Here is a 14,786-nt window from a genome sequence, read left to right as displayed (position 1 = left end):
TGACCTCTGCTGCCTGAGGCTAAGTCCAGAATTTTCCCTCCAGAGGCAAAGACCTGATTTTTGCTCTTGTGACTAAATCTCCACTCAGGTGTCAACTCCCCAGAAAGACCTTCCTAGACCACTGTATCTAAAGGGCCTCTCCATCTTTCTATCCTCTGTTTATTTCATTGATAGTGCTTACCACAATCTGTAGTTTTCTTGCGTATTTGTTTCTTTACCTGTTTATAGAATGTAACTTCCGTAAGTAGAGGAATAAGTTTTTTTCATTACTGTATCTTTTGGCACATAGGAGGCACTTAATATATCCTTGTTGAATGAATGAATGAAGGCTGGGAGGGGTCAGAAGTGAAGATTTGGAAGTCACAAACATTTAAGTGGTTATTGAAACCACGGCAGAGAAAGAGGCTCAGGAGATAACGTCAAGGATCATTGGTATTTAGGATGGCGTAAGAGGAACCCACAATGAACATTTAGAAAGAAAGGCCATAAAGAGAGCCAGAAGAAAGATATCAAGGAAGGAAGGGAGGGGAATTTGAAGAAAAATGGTAGAGGCAATAATGTTAAGTACCACAGGGAGGCTAATTTAGATGAAGACTGCAAAATGTTCCTTAGGTTTGTCAAGGAGGGGGCTTGTTGCCAGAGCTCTTTCAATGGAATCAGGGGAAGAAGCCACATTATAGTGGCTGAGAAGCAAATGGGAGTTGAAGTTGAGGAAATGGTGACCATGCCACTTAACAGTGAGGGGAGATCAATGCCAAGGCAATAGCTGTTGAGGAACACAGAGCCAAGGGTGGGGGGGTGTCGCAAATGGATGAAGGATGTTTCCAAGCTGAAGGGAGTGAACAGTAGAGAGAAAGAGATTGAGATCCAGGAGGGAGGGACACAGCATGGATTCAGGAATAACCCTGGAACAGGCTGACCTCTTCCAGTGAGACCATGGGGAAGTGGAAAAGATGGGCGTGCACGATTCTCTCCTAGGAATACTCATTCCATTTGTAATTCTTTGTTCGGCATCTGCCTTGCCAGCTGGACTGTGAGTTCTACGAGGGCAGGTTTGAGTGTGGCCCGAGAAGATGGTAAAGGTCATGACAGCTGCTGAGACACGTGAGGGGGTGACCAAGGCAAGGACAAGTGCAAGTGAGAGGCTCTTCTGGGTTATCTGTCCAAATTTTTAAGGCAGTGGGAGTTTTCTCTGCCTTCCTTCCGCTGCATCGGTGCAGGAATAGTGACTTTTAGCATTGCTCCAGGACAGGAAGTTTGCAGGGTAAGAGGAATAAAGGATGCTGCCGCTGAGAGCTGATCAGGTGATGGACCATGGAGTCCAGCTTGGAGGGAAGAAGGTGATTCAACTATTGATGTTGTGGCGGGGATGAGGGCTCATGTAGCCCTGAGAGGCAATGGCTGAAGATAAGGGCAAGCCAAGGTTGCTGGGATCAAGGAGGTGCATGAACTGAGAGGTGTGTGTGTGTGTGTGTGTGTGTGTGTGTGTTTCACACAGATTTTAAATCCAAATAGGATTATGATAGGAGTTGGGATAGAAAGGATATTGCTGCTATAACAAATAGACTCCAATACATATAATGGCTCAAGCACAAGAGGAGTTTATTTCTGTACCATGTAATAGTTCAAGGTGTGTGTTCTTGATCCTCAGGCAAGGATGGACACAGGGTTCCTGCTGCATGCAGTGAATTGGAGACTTGGGCTGCTGATGGCTCTACCACCTAGAACACATAGCTCCCAAGGTTGTCTGGGGGACCATCATCCCAGTCAGCTAGAAGGAGGAAAGAGCTTGCAGGAGCATAGAGGGAGTTCTCTGTATCTCAAGGTCCCCAAGAGACAACCATAGTTGTCACCCAACCACGTTCAGTTGGCTAGAAACTCTGTCATATCTAGTTGCTGAGGATGCTGGGAAATGTAGTCCAGGTGTGTGTCCTAGAACAGGGGTCCCCAACCCCCAGGCCATGGACCAGTACCGGGCCGTGGCCTGTTAGGAACCGGGCCACACAGCAGGAGGTGAGCAGTGGGCAAGCGAGCGAAGCTTCTTCTGTATTAACAGCCACTCCCCATCTCTCTCATTACCGCCTGAGCTCTGCGTCCTAACAGATCAGCGGCGGCATTAGATTCTCATAGGAGCGCGAACCCTACCGTGAACTGCGCATGCGAGGGATCTAGGTTGCACGCTCCTTATGAGACTTTAATGCCTGATGATCTGAGGTGGCGATGAGGCGGTGATGCTAGCGCTGGGGAGTGGCTGCAAATACAGATTATCATTAGCAGAGAGGTTTGACTGCACAGAGACCATAATAAATCAATTGCTTGCAGACTCATATCAACACCCTATCAGTGAGTGGCAAGTGAAAACAAGCTCAGGGCTCCCACTCATTCTGCATTATGGTGAGTTGTACAATGATTTTATTATATATTACAATGTAATAATAATAGAAATAAAGTGCACAATAAATGTAATGTGCTTGAATCATCCCGAAACCATCCCCCACTGCTACCCCTGTTCCGTGGAAAAATTGTCTTCTAGGAAACCGGTCCCTGGTGCCAAAAAGGTTGGGGACCACTGTCTTAGAAGGAGAAGGAACATGGATTTCCTCAACAGCTGGCAACCTCTGACACATTGCAGTGCCACAGAGAGAAAGACCGATCCAGTGGCTTACATCCTGAATAAATGTGGAGAGAGGTCTGGAAACAGAGATGCACAGGGCACTTGGTGCACTGGGGTGGGGCTTCTGCAACGTGATGGGAGAGTGATGGTCTGGAAATGACACTGTGGGGTGGACAGATGGTGTTCAAAGGAGTCAGATTTATCTGCATTTGAATGCTGGGTATGTTACTTTCTAGCTGTCTGAACTTGACCCAGTTATTTAACTTATATATTTAACTTCTTCCAGCCTTGGTCTCTTCATCTGTAAAATGGGAGCAATAGCACTGATTTCACAGTGGTAAATGGATAATGTAGGTGACAATTTCTTGGTGATGAGTAGCTGTTTCAGAAGTTATTTTTCTCCTTCTACTTATTTAAGGCTCATCAAAGTCACAGACAGAGGGAAAACTTTGTTCAAACAGTTGCCAGAGGTCTGTGGCTGGATAGAGCAAAATTTACCTGGATCCAGGTAGGTAGATGTGCAATGGTTATGAATGAGGAGGGTCTCGCGGTACATGAGGGACGGTAGCTGGAACTCAGCCTCAGTGTGAGGGAAGTGGCGGGGGTGTGGCAAATTGCACAGAACACAGGGCCCCCTCCAGGGCAGCCGCTACCCTGCTCCAGCCATCTGTGTCACCTGGGGACAGACACTAGAGTTGCCTAGAGCTTCTGAAGGTAGAAGTGTGGCTTTTTCATACAAAGTGTCCTAATTTTTAAATGTTGGCTACAAATTCAAAATCAATTAAAATCACTGCGTAGTCAAACAAGATGTGTCTCTGGGCTGATCTAGCCCTTGGGCCACCAATCTGCGACTTGTGGTGTATTCTGTGTCAATTAAGGCCAGTTATAAGCCCTGGTCTCCACATCTGTGCTGCCCAATGCAATAGCCATAAGCACAAGAGGCTATTTGAATTGAAATTAACTTAAATGAAGTAAAATTAAAAATTCAGTTTCTCAGTCGCACTAACCACGTTCCTACTGCTCCATTAGGCATGGGCGGCAGCTAGTGGCGACTGTGTTGGACAGAGCAGGTATAGAACATTCTCTCATTACAGAAAGTTCTTTTACAAAGCACAGTGCTCTAGATGGAAGGGGCATGAAAGGCGATGTCGTGTCAGAAGTGGTTCCCTTTCTTAGACGTAGACATACGGCTATGTTTTATCTGCCCTGATTTGTTAGGTGTTGTCATATAACCAGGATGTGGGTCAGAGGAATGATTCGTGCAGTTTCATGTTGTCTCACGCTTCTCAGGGCTGTAACTTTGGTGAGTTATGGGGACTTGACAGTGTCAGATGGATGGAAAATCCCACCTCTCCACCCTGTTTCTAGCCACTCTACCCTGAGTGTAAGAGATCCACCCCCTGCATGAGGAGGAGTTTTATCTTAATACCGTTGAGGCAGAACTCTTGGTTCCTCCAGTGGGAAGGGGCTGTGGTCTGCACCAGGATGAATATGGAAGGCTGACTCTTTTTTTTTTTTTTTTAAATTTATTTATTTATGGCTTTGTTGGGTCTTCATTTCTGTGCAAGGGCTTTCTCTAGTTGCGGCGAGCGGGGGCCACTCTTCATCGCGGTGCGCGGGCCTCTCACTGTCGCGGCCTCTCTTGTTGCGGAGCACAGGCTCCAGACGCGCAGGCTCAGTAGTTGTGGCTCACGGGCCTAGTTGCTCCGCGGCATGTGGGATCTTCCCAGACCAGGGCTCGAACCCGTGTCCCCTGCATTGGCGGGCAGATTCTCTACCACTGCGCCACCAGGGAAGCCCCGGAAGGTTGACTCTTAAACAGAGGTTGGCACTGGTGCTTAGTTGGGCAGGTACCATCCGTCAAACGATTAGGCTACCTGTAGTCACTTTTCAGGCAAAATGGGTGGCAGTGGTGGCATTTGTGGCGGGGGGGGGGATCTCTAGGATGCAAAGGCCAGTGGTTCACCAGTGAAGTAGAGCCCTGGGATGGGATCTGAGAGTAGGACTCTGAGGAATGCCAGCTGGTAGGTAGCGGGCAGCTATTCCAGGGGAGGCCCGCCGTTTTTCAGGAGATGCTCCCATCCGATCATCCCAGTGCCTGGACTTCACCAGGCTGGGGTGCAGCCTGTGATCACCTGGAGCCACTATATCTTCATGCTTTGATGAGAGCCACAGCCTGTCGTGTTCCACATGGCAGCATCTCTCTCAGCCACACGTTCGCTGGTTGGACTCAGACTGGTGTGGGCAGACACAATTGCCACAGGAGAGCTACATGACGTTGCAATTTAAACAGGCCTGGAGGAAGCTGTCAGAAGGACCCTGCCATGGTCGGGGAAGGGAGAATCAGGCATTCAGTCAGGTGTTGCTGTCTGAGTTGTTGAAGGTCCGAAGGCGCAGAGAGGCTAAGTCACTTCCCTATTGTTCGTGGTGATGCAGAGGACGAGTGGGATCGTGGCCAGCTGTCCAGCTCTTCGCTGTCGTTCGGAGGACCAAATTAACCTGCACAAGTAGCGCGGAACGCTTCCCGGGTTGTCCCAGTCGGAACCGCTGCTGAGCATTAACCTAGGTAGGCTGAAACAGAGATGTAAGCCAGCTGCACTTTGGCCAATCAGCTATGGATATGCGTAGGCGGAGAGGGTGGCTTAAGCTGGCAATGGCCATGTGTCCTGATACTGCATGCTGTGTTCTTCATTATGACTTTGCAGCCTGACAACATATTTTGCTGCATCTTTGCTAGGAGAAATGACAATGGCCTTGATGTACTCTTCCCCACTGCTCTTCTCCATCATTCTGCTTTTGAGGTCATCATATGAATGCCCAGATCTGGCCTCCCCAGCAGATGAGGACTCAGGAAATGATCTGCACTGTGTCTCTCAGCTCTGGCTTTGACCCCAAAGGGGGATGAAAGGGAAGGGCTCAAACCAATGGCTCCCCAGAGGTCATGAGTTTAGGATTCAGACCCCTGCAGTTCTGATGATAACCTCGATCTCCCACCAGATCATGACCACTTTTGGTTCTGTAGGCAAAATGGCCAAATGACTTGATATAGAAAAAAAAAAAAAAGAAAAAGAGGAAAGAAAAAAAAGTGAGAGGAGGCAAGATAAAGAACATATATCCCAATACTGGATTGAAGGAACATTTCACAAGGTGACCTTGATCGTCCTGTCTTTGCCTATCTGAACTTCCCACATGCCAACCAAGAAGGATATTTGTCACACTGGAGGATGCCAGTGCTATAAAGAAGTCCTTTGTTCAAGCTATTCTATCCCATATCCATTAAGGAGAAGTGTCTGGAGATACATCCACAGATTCTAGAAGTTTCTGCAAATGGAGAGTGTCTCCCAGAGAAGACCTAATCCATCTATGAATATAAGGTGGTACTGGTAGCAAGTTAGGGCACCCAGGCCTTAGTGACAGGTCCACAGGCTCTTCTACTAGGAGAGAACAGTTGTCCTGAGTGCCCGTCGGTCCTCCTGGGAGCTTTCACTAAATGGATGGGGCCTAGGACAGAGCCTAGTTGTGAATTTTGTGCCTTAGAAGGTCATTTTAGACTCAAGTTCCAGTGTAACTGTATTTTATAACTGGGACATTTGTTCAGGGAGCTTATTCATTTATTCATTTATCCACCCTTTACCCATCAGTCCATCCATCCATCATCCATCATCCATCCATCTACCCACCCATCCACTCTTTTGGAATTTGTTGTGTGCTTATTGTCTGTAAGGCACTACAGTGGGTGCTGCAAAAAAGAAAGTGTCATCTCTGCCCTCAAAAAGCTTATTGTCTAGGAGAGGGAGACAAGGTATAAAGAAATAGGTGCAGGAAACTGTTTCAGGTGCTTTGTTAGAAGTCTGCACAGGGCCCAACGGTGCATAACAGAGAGAGTGGTCAGCTCTACTTGGGGGCTCAAGAATGGCTGCACAGAGAAGGTACAGGAGCCAGAGAGGGGATGGGGGTGTTGGGGGAGATAGAGATGTGGGTACAGACACAGAGGCTACAAATAGCCCAACACCTTCATGGAAGGCAAAGAGTTTGCTGTGGTTAGAGCACAGGGTGTGAACTAGGGCAGCAGAGAGAGCTAAGGAAGGCAAGAGAAGTAGGCAGAGGTTGGATTATTCAGAAAGCCTGGATACGATGCCAAGGATTTTGGACTTTAACACACAGGTATTGTGGAGCCATTCTAGCATTATAAGCAGAAGAGTAACATGGCCAGATGTGCACATTTGAAAAAGTACTCTGACTTCAGGACAGGATAAGGCCCAGAAGCAGGGTCCCAGTTAATTAGGCCTGTGAGAGATGGTGACACCTCAGACGAAGGCAGTGGCCTGGGATGGAGAGGAGAGAGAAGGGGAGAGGAAGGGCACCGCCTCCCCCTTAGCCTCTTAGGCCTCCAGGATTACTTTCTTCCTCTTTCAGCCCAGTCACTTTAAAGTGGCCATTTTACTAATTTAACTCCATTTCTCAGTTCCCGAGGAACAGAGGGGAACTTCTGAGCCGGCGGACCAGTGCAGGCACTCCAGCTCCTCCCACGGTTGGACTGCAGCGCCCACACGAAGTCAGTGTTGCCCGTGGGTGTAGAACCTGGTCTAAAGGCCCACGTCCTCAATGGAGAGTCTGCTCACAGCACAGCTTCCATTGGCTGTTCATCTTTCTCTGACTTCCTTATCTGCTTGTGTCTAGTGAGGTCTCGTTCTGTTTCTGGAGGGAGGCCGGCTGTGCTCAGTCTTTGGATGGGTGACACTCTGGGGGCACAGAGCCCGCAGCCCAGGCCTAGGGCAGAGGGGCACACTTTTCTGGAGCTTGTCAAGCACCCGTGCGTTGCCCAATGGCCTCGCCGTGCGCGGCACTGCGTCGTAATGCAAGGAGGGGCTGTGCGTAGGGAGCTTGTGAGCTCACCTCCCAATTTCCCTTCGGTCTTGGGCTGGTCCACAGTGGATAATAATCTCTGGCTAACTTGAAAACAAACATTGGGTGGGCTGGAGAGAAAGGAAGGAGGAGGGGGGTAAGGCAGACCAATCTGATTAAGGGGAAATTCCGCGTTTCTTGAAACCTTTACACAATATCCAACTGGACTACTTCCAAGAATTCACAGTCTAAGCTAATAAATCGCCCCAAAGAGGTCTCTAGGGAACCTGTTTAAAAAAATAGTCAAGAGGCATGGAGTGTTTTTGAATCAGTGAGTAGTAGTTCTCAGTATTGGAACACGGCTGGATTCTTTTAAGAGACTTAAACTCCTGAAATATTATTTACATTCCCTGGGAACAGAGTTCATCCTTTTTCTCGGCCCTTTTTGGAACTGACACAGCTTCTGAATCAAGGAGGGCCCAGACTGATGACGAGGATCCGCTGTCTTTTCTGGGTGTGGGTGAGTCCGAGCCTGAGGTGCGGGCTTGGAAAAAGGAACCTGTCTGCAGTGTCCAAGGCTGGCCTGCAGGTGGCGCTGAGTGTTAGGATGCTTTTGGAGGAGAGATCCTAGTGGGAAGGGCATCTGCTCTTTCTGCCATGGATAACTGGAACCCAGCCCACAGGACTCAACCCAATGAGGCGAATTCTTGATATCTGGCATTTTAAAAACCTGGGGTTTACATCAGGGAGGCAGAGGTGCTGACCTAGGCTGCGGGCTGGCTCAGCGGGGCCGGATGGCAGGAGGATGCCGGCATGGGGTCGTTAGGAAGGCCGCGCCATCGGTTTGCTCATTCACCTTGTGTTTATTTAGTGTTGTGAGGTCTGTCCTGGGTGGGGTGGAGGGCAAGGTCACTTAGGGAGTTTGCAGTTGAGAGGGAGAAGCGAAATTCCCCAAGTAAACGAATACACAAAAATACTTCCAACTTGTGATCATTGCTGCTGAGGTGCTGCTGAGACAGGGAAGAGTGGCGACCATGTGGGCTGACTTCAGACAGGCTGGGTGGGGAGGAGCACGCTGAAGAGGGTATTGAAGGGTGAGGAGGAGCCGGCCCTGCCATGAATAGGAGAAGAGGAAACAGAAGGAAACCAGGGGGCTGCAGAGTGGGGGAGGATAGGGAGCCCAGGAAGAGTCTGGGGAGGAGAAGGTGGAAGTGAGAGTTTGCATTTTATTTATGGAAGCAGCCAATCAAGCTCTTCCCCTGTCAGTCACATGTTAATCTATCATGTTTCCAATGAGAGGAAAGTTGGGCCACTGAGAGAAACTGAATCCCGTTGAATGATGAGGAAAGAACGAGATGGAGAATTAATTTGGGGACCGGGGAAGTGTCTAAGTAATGCACACGGGTCCTGATTGACTGATGGAAGTTCTCGGCGCCTCGAGTGGCAGCAAACGGGGTGAAGAAAGAGACCATAGGGACTTCCCTGGTGGTCCAGTGGTAAAGAATCTGCCTTCCAATGCAGGGGATGGGAGTTCAAGCCCTGGTCGGGGAACTAGGACCCCATGTGCCACAGGGCAACTAAGCCCATGCGCCACAATTACTGAGCCTGCGTCCCTCAACTAGAGAGCCCGCGTGCCGCAAACTACAGAGCCCACGCGCCCTGGAGCCTGTGCACCACTGGAGAGAGAAAACCCGCACACCACAACTAGAGAGAAGCCCTGGCGCCACAACTAGAGAGAAGCCTGTGTGCCACAACGAAGCGCCTGTGCCTCAAAGGAAGATCCCGCATGCCTCAACGAAGATCCTGTAACTAAGACCTGATGCATCCAAAAAAAAAAGAAAGAAAATAAATAAATAAAATTAATTAATAATAATAATAAAAAAGAATGATACTGCAGACCACCTACACCCACCTCTTTCATGGCAGGTCCTGGTTTCTGCTAAACAAGTATTTTAATCATTCAAAGAACTAGCCCCTTGGGCTTGGGGTCACCACACAGACCTGGATTAGAATCCCGCTCTTGCACTTGAAAGAGAGGTTTCTTTGAGCTTTACTCTCCTGCCTAGAAAATAAGGATATGGAGACTTACCTAGTAAGATTTTGGGGAGGATTGAATAAGATGTATTTAAAGCACCCAGTGCTGTACCTAGACTATGGTAGGTGCTCAATGAATGTCAATTCCCTCCTTGCTGACTACATAACAGTGAGGACAGATAAGTAGAAAGATAGTGATGATGATATTAATTACTCTTTCAAAAGATGCTCGCACTGGGGAAAGAGCAGGACCGTCGATGTACTTTGAGGAGGGGGAAGTCCCGGGTAGGGAGTGAGACCTGCATTTTAGTTCATATTCTCCCAGCTTCCTCTTCTGTAAAAGGAGGGTAGGGGTGGTCTACAGGCCAGAGTTAGACTAGTTTAAAAACATTTTTGGGCCTTATCTCTGGAGATTCTAATCAGCAGGTCTGAGCTGGGGTCCTGGATGATTCTGACACAGAGGCAAAATCACTCCAGGTGATTAAGACCCAGGAACACTGGAATAAGTGTCTCCAAGACCCTTTCCTAGTCCTGAGTCATCATCCATCACACCAGACAAGGACCAAGGGGACCAGAACCACTCTCCTCATTTGCCACCAGAGGGCAAGCTTGAGGCACGATGGCCAGAGCGAGATGCTATCTGTCTCGGCTCTGACTGAAAGAGCCCAGGGAAAATCTGTAGTCCCACAGAGGGTGCTGTGCGAGACAGATAAGGCAGGGGTCATTTGGGAGGATTGTGTGCCAACTGGAGATAAGAGGAGAAAGCCAACGTCTACTAGATTCTGTGAAGTGTACGCTTTCTTCTGTGCCCTGATGTCGGACAAGATTTGGACGATGAAACTTGCTTCTTCGTGCAGTAAGGACTTCGTCAGGATGCTTCAGAGCCCCAACTTCCAGTTCCAGCAAAATCAGCATCTGGCTCAGAGGGCCAGTCACTCCCGACCCTCATCTGCCCCCACTCTGTCCCCCCCGGTAAAGGATGCACCCACTGGAAAAGGCAGTGGGCAGGCTTGAATCTGTTGGTCCTTGGCTGTCCTTCTGCAGACTCTGCCCCTTCAGAGTTACATGCACAAAACAAAGGACCGTCATGGCCTGATTCCAGCTGCAGAGAAGCAGGCATCACTTCCCGTTCGGTGTCCTAGTCGATGCCCTTAGTTTTTGGCAAGGCAGAATTCCAGTCCTTTCTCTTTACCACCTCATTAATTTTGCCTTCTGCAGCAGGCTGCATTTGAGGCCACAGCCCTTGGCGTCTGTACTGCAGCAAAGTGGGGACTTGAAATCTTCTCTTCTTTGCCAGCAATTTATATTTGGACTTTCCCTGCTCGGTGACATCCTCTAGGTTCCACTTCCACAGAGACCCAGGGGGCCACAGAAGCAGAAATGGTTACCCCTGCTCCCCAAAGGGGGAAGAAGAAACCGAGGGCAGTGGCAGGGCTGGTCAGGGACTGCTGCTGAGGTTGCCGAGGAACCGAAAGCAGCCCAGCCACCCCGGAGTGCCTGAGTGACAGTACCTCACCTCCCGCCCGCAGTTCCTGGCAGGTTGTAGCATGGGAACACCTCAAAAATCCTGATTGGACGTCATCACTCCATGCACCCCGTCCTTCTTGAGCCCCTACGCTGTCGGGCCCCATATTAGCGTAAGAGATGAGTAAGACTTTTGAGAGTTCCTGGACTCCATGAACTCAAACTTTACATGGAAGGAAAACCGTGCTCACCTGGTTATAGGTGAGGGTAGTAGTGTGTTGATGGAGTAATACGATAAATGGCATAATATGGGCACATGCAAGGAATAATGGGAGGGTGGAGAAAAGAACGATTGAAGAAATTGATGCTGAGAAAAAAATGACTAGAGACGCCTCGTCTGATGCTAGAGTTGTTTTAGGATTCGATGCTCTCTCCCCGTGTTTTCTTAGTCTTGGTGGTATGTGGCAGGTTTTTTTAGGGGAGGCGTAGCTTAAGATTCAGGCAGCTACACCTGTGCGAGGAATAATAAGCTGCATTCTAACAAGGTCCTCATGCAGTTTCAGAGGGCAGGAGTGGACTGGCCAGGAAGGAAGCCCCAGCAAGGTGGCAGGGCTAAAAGAAAGGCCTGAGCTGGGGATGTTGCTGACAACCAAGCTCACCTCCGTAGGGATGTGAGTCTTTTTTCTTGTAATAGCAATGACAGCATTTGTTTATGTACCAAACGTTGAGGGTCCCGCCACGGATCAGGCAGTGTGCTGGTCACTGGAAAAAGAGGAATACAAGGCTCTTAGCTTCTGGGAGCCATGCTCTGATAGAAGAAATGGACAAGTAATTACGATGCAACAGGATGTGTGTTCCAGCAGAGGTGAATAGAGGAGGCTGTGCTCAATGCTTTGGGGGGTGGATGGGTGCAGATGCACCCGGTGAGGAGGTGACATTTAAGCTCACTCTTTTTTTTTTTGTTTCTTTTAAAATTTATTTATTTATTTATTTATTTATTTTTGGCTGTGTTGGGTCTTCGTTTCTGTGCAAGGGCTTTCTCCAGTTGCGGCAAGCGGGGGCCACTCCTCATCGCGGTGCGCGGGCCTCTCACTATCGCGGCCTCTCTTGTTGCGGAGCACAGGCTCCAGACGCGCAGGCTCAGTAGTTGTGGCTCACGGGCCCAGTTGCTCCGCGGCATGTGGGATCTTCCCAGACCAGGGCTCGAACCCGTGTCCCCTGCATTAACAGGCAGATTCTCAACCACTGTGCCACCAGGGAAGCCTAAGCTCAGTGTTATCTATTTATTTATTGTTTTGGCGGCGCCGTGCAGCCTGTGGGATCTTAGTTCCCCGACCAGGAATTGAACCCGTGCCTCCTGCAACGGAAGCACAGAGTCTTAACCACCGGACCAACAGGGAAGTCCCTCAGCTCGCACTTAGAGGAAGTGTTGAGGGAGCAGGAAAAGGGACCAGCATCCGCAGGCCTGGACTTGAGAAGGCACGTGGCCCGGAGGGCAGTGCGTGTGTTGGTGTGTGTCTGCATGCGCCCCCCCCCCCCGAGCCTGGGTGTGGGGTCGTGGGTGCTGAGAGATGGGAGATGAGGCTCCAGAGAGACTGTGGTCGGTCTGGTACAGCACCGGAGTAGAACTCACTCCTGCCGCTCATGGATCACGAGGCAAGTTCTCCCTTCCTCCAGATCACCAGGATGCCCGGGATAGAACCAGCTCATTAACCCACTGTTCATCACTTCTTGCTCTTTCTGGATTTTGGGGGAGGAGTATGGGAAGTGGGGAGGCAGGGGCTCTGGGAAGGGGTCATGAATGTGGACTAGGCCAGCTTATAATGCTTTAATGTTTTAAAAATTCAGAAAAATCAATGCCTGAGAATCGGTTCATATATATGGTTCAGGGACAATGATTTTTAATTTTACAGGCAATTGTCATTGAGTGTTTGTCTAAAGACAGTGTAAAAATACTGTATATTAACAAGTCAGTCAATGCAGAGTGGGTGGAAAAGTCTCCCCCACGTCCTTTACTTTTCTGCATTGCATTGAGTGGTAAGTATGCTAAAAAATGCAGATTACTGACAGTTCTTTTCCTTGGTCAGCTAAAACTATTTGGAATCTTCTATGTGCCAAATACTCTTAGGCTCTACTCAGAACAGACAAATCAACTTACACCTTACATATTTAGATATTTATGAGTGGTAATATCAGTTATCACGGACTAGGAACCTCATATGAATGGGTGTAGAAATAAGACTGATACAAATAAGACGGACATAAAAGCTCCTGGGAGTAAAATATTCAAGGGCAAACTGATCAATAACAAGGTACAGTTAAAGCTGTTATGATCAAGCAATTCAGGAGCAGGAAGATAGAACAAGAATATAAACAAATAATGTAATTAGAGGTTATTTTGTTTTAAATTAATTTGACTCATTATTTGTTTGCCAAGTAGTATTTTCCTTATGATTTAATAGGACACTCGTCCCCCTGCTGCCCTCTCCCCCCCCTCCCCCCCCTCCTAGTTGGAGCCTACAGTGGGTTTTCTCAGTGTAGGAGGGTACATTCTATGCTTTCTCAGACTTGTGACTTTGACCCTTTTAGGGTGACACCAATACTTGCTGACTTCAACTCACTTGGCTCTTAGCACATCACGTAGTTGGAGGGGGAAATGCTCCCTTTTAATTTTTAAGATGCACAGCTAATTGGAACTGGAATGAAATAACCAGCCGGGAAGCTTGCTGCATGCCTCACAGCCCCTTTCTGGGACTTCAGAATTTACAGGAATAGGAATGAAAGGGTGCATTTTACACCTTCTGGACAAATAACCATCCAAAGTGGCCAGATGCAGAAAGACTTTGAAACATGGGCCCATAGTAGCCTCAGGATTATTTTGCATTTATCTGGCTAATCTTTGCTGATCAGGTGTGAGCCAATTAGATTCTTTTTTTTTTTTTTTTCATGGTTGCCTGAAGGCCTGATTATGTAGGGATTCTATCTATTGTTTGATCTCGAGCAGAGAAGTCAAAGCTGTGGGCCAGCCCAGATGTTTTAGTCATTGTACCTGGCTGGGCAGCTTTCCAAAGAGATGACTTTTGGTAGATTGCTCGGGATCAACTGGTCCAGCTTTTTCCTTCTACAGGGATTCTGAAGTAAGAGCATCAGAGCAGGACTTGGACAGAGCCAAGGGGTCCCAGCCTGCTCAGTTGCTAGCCCAAGAAGAGAGGCCTTAAAAGCTGCTGTAAGTGTGATAGGATCTCTGGCTGGGGAGTCAAGTCTCCTCCCGTGTTTTAAACTCAGATTCTGGGAGGTTCTCTCCATGACTCAGGATCCCTTGCTTTTTAGGATATAAGCTCGCCTTTTTTTCATTCCTCCTGCTTCTCCAGTTCATCTCCCGGCTTCTGGCCTCATCATGTTAAGTAGGGGCCCGCCTACAGCAATGCAAATCCTTTGGGCTCCTAGGGCGCTGCAATCCCAACAGTTTCTCCTCAACAAAACTGCAGGCAGCAGCGAAATGCACTCTCTCCACCATACCCCCAAATGGGTGCAGGTGAGCGTGACTGTTAGAGGGGAGACCCGGGCCCTAGATTGGGCCTTTTTTGGCCTCAACAGGCGGCTGCTGCTTCCCCCCCTGCCCCCAAGTTCCCTGCGACCCCAAGGCACAAAAGGACGTTTCAGGGCGGGGTTTCCATCCCCAGCAGCGGGCTACAGTCTTCCCCGGCTGCCTTCCTTCCCTACTCAGAGCAGTGAGGGCTTCGGACTTTCCTTTCCAGCTAGCTGCCAGGCCACTGATGCCCGAAGCCCGGCCTCCGGCTCCACTTCCTGTTTGCTGCCTCACCTCGGG

General features: G+C 49.0%; 1 protein-coding gene across 1 annotated transcript in view; it reads left to right on the top strand.

Annotated features, from left to right (window-relative positions):
- The window catches only part of DPYSL2 (dihydropyrimidinase like 2), a 115,222-nt gene that overhangs the window by 23,425 nt on the left and 77,011 nt on the right, over nt 1-14,786 (top strand). The window lies entirely within an intron of this gene.

This window comes from Balaenoptera musculus, chromosome 6 (assembly GCF_009873245.2).
Source record: "Balaenoptera musculus isolate JJ_BM4_2016_0621 chromosome 6, mBalMus1.pri.v3, whole genome shotgun sequence".
NCBI classification, from domain to species: domain Eukaryota; kingdom Metazoa; phylum Chordata; class Mammalia; order Artiodactyla; family Balaenopteridae; genus Balaenoptera; species Balaenoptera musculus.
This window is presented reverse-complemented; position numbering and strand designations above follow the sequence as displayed.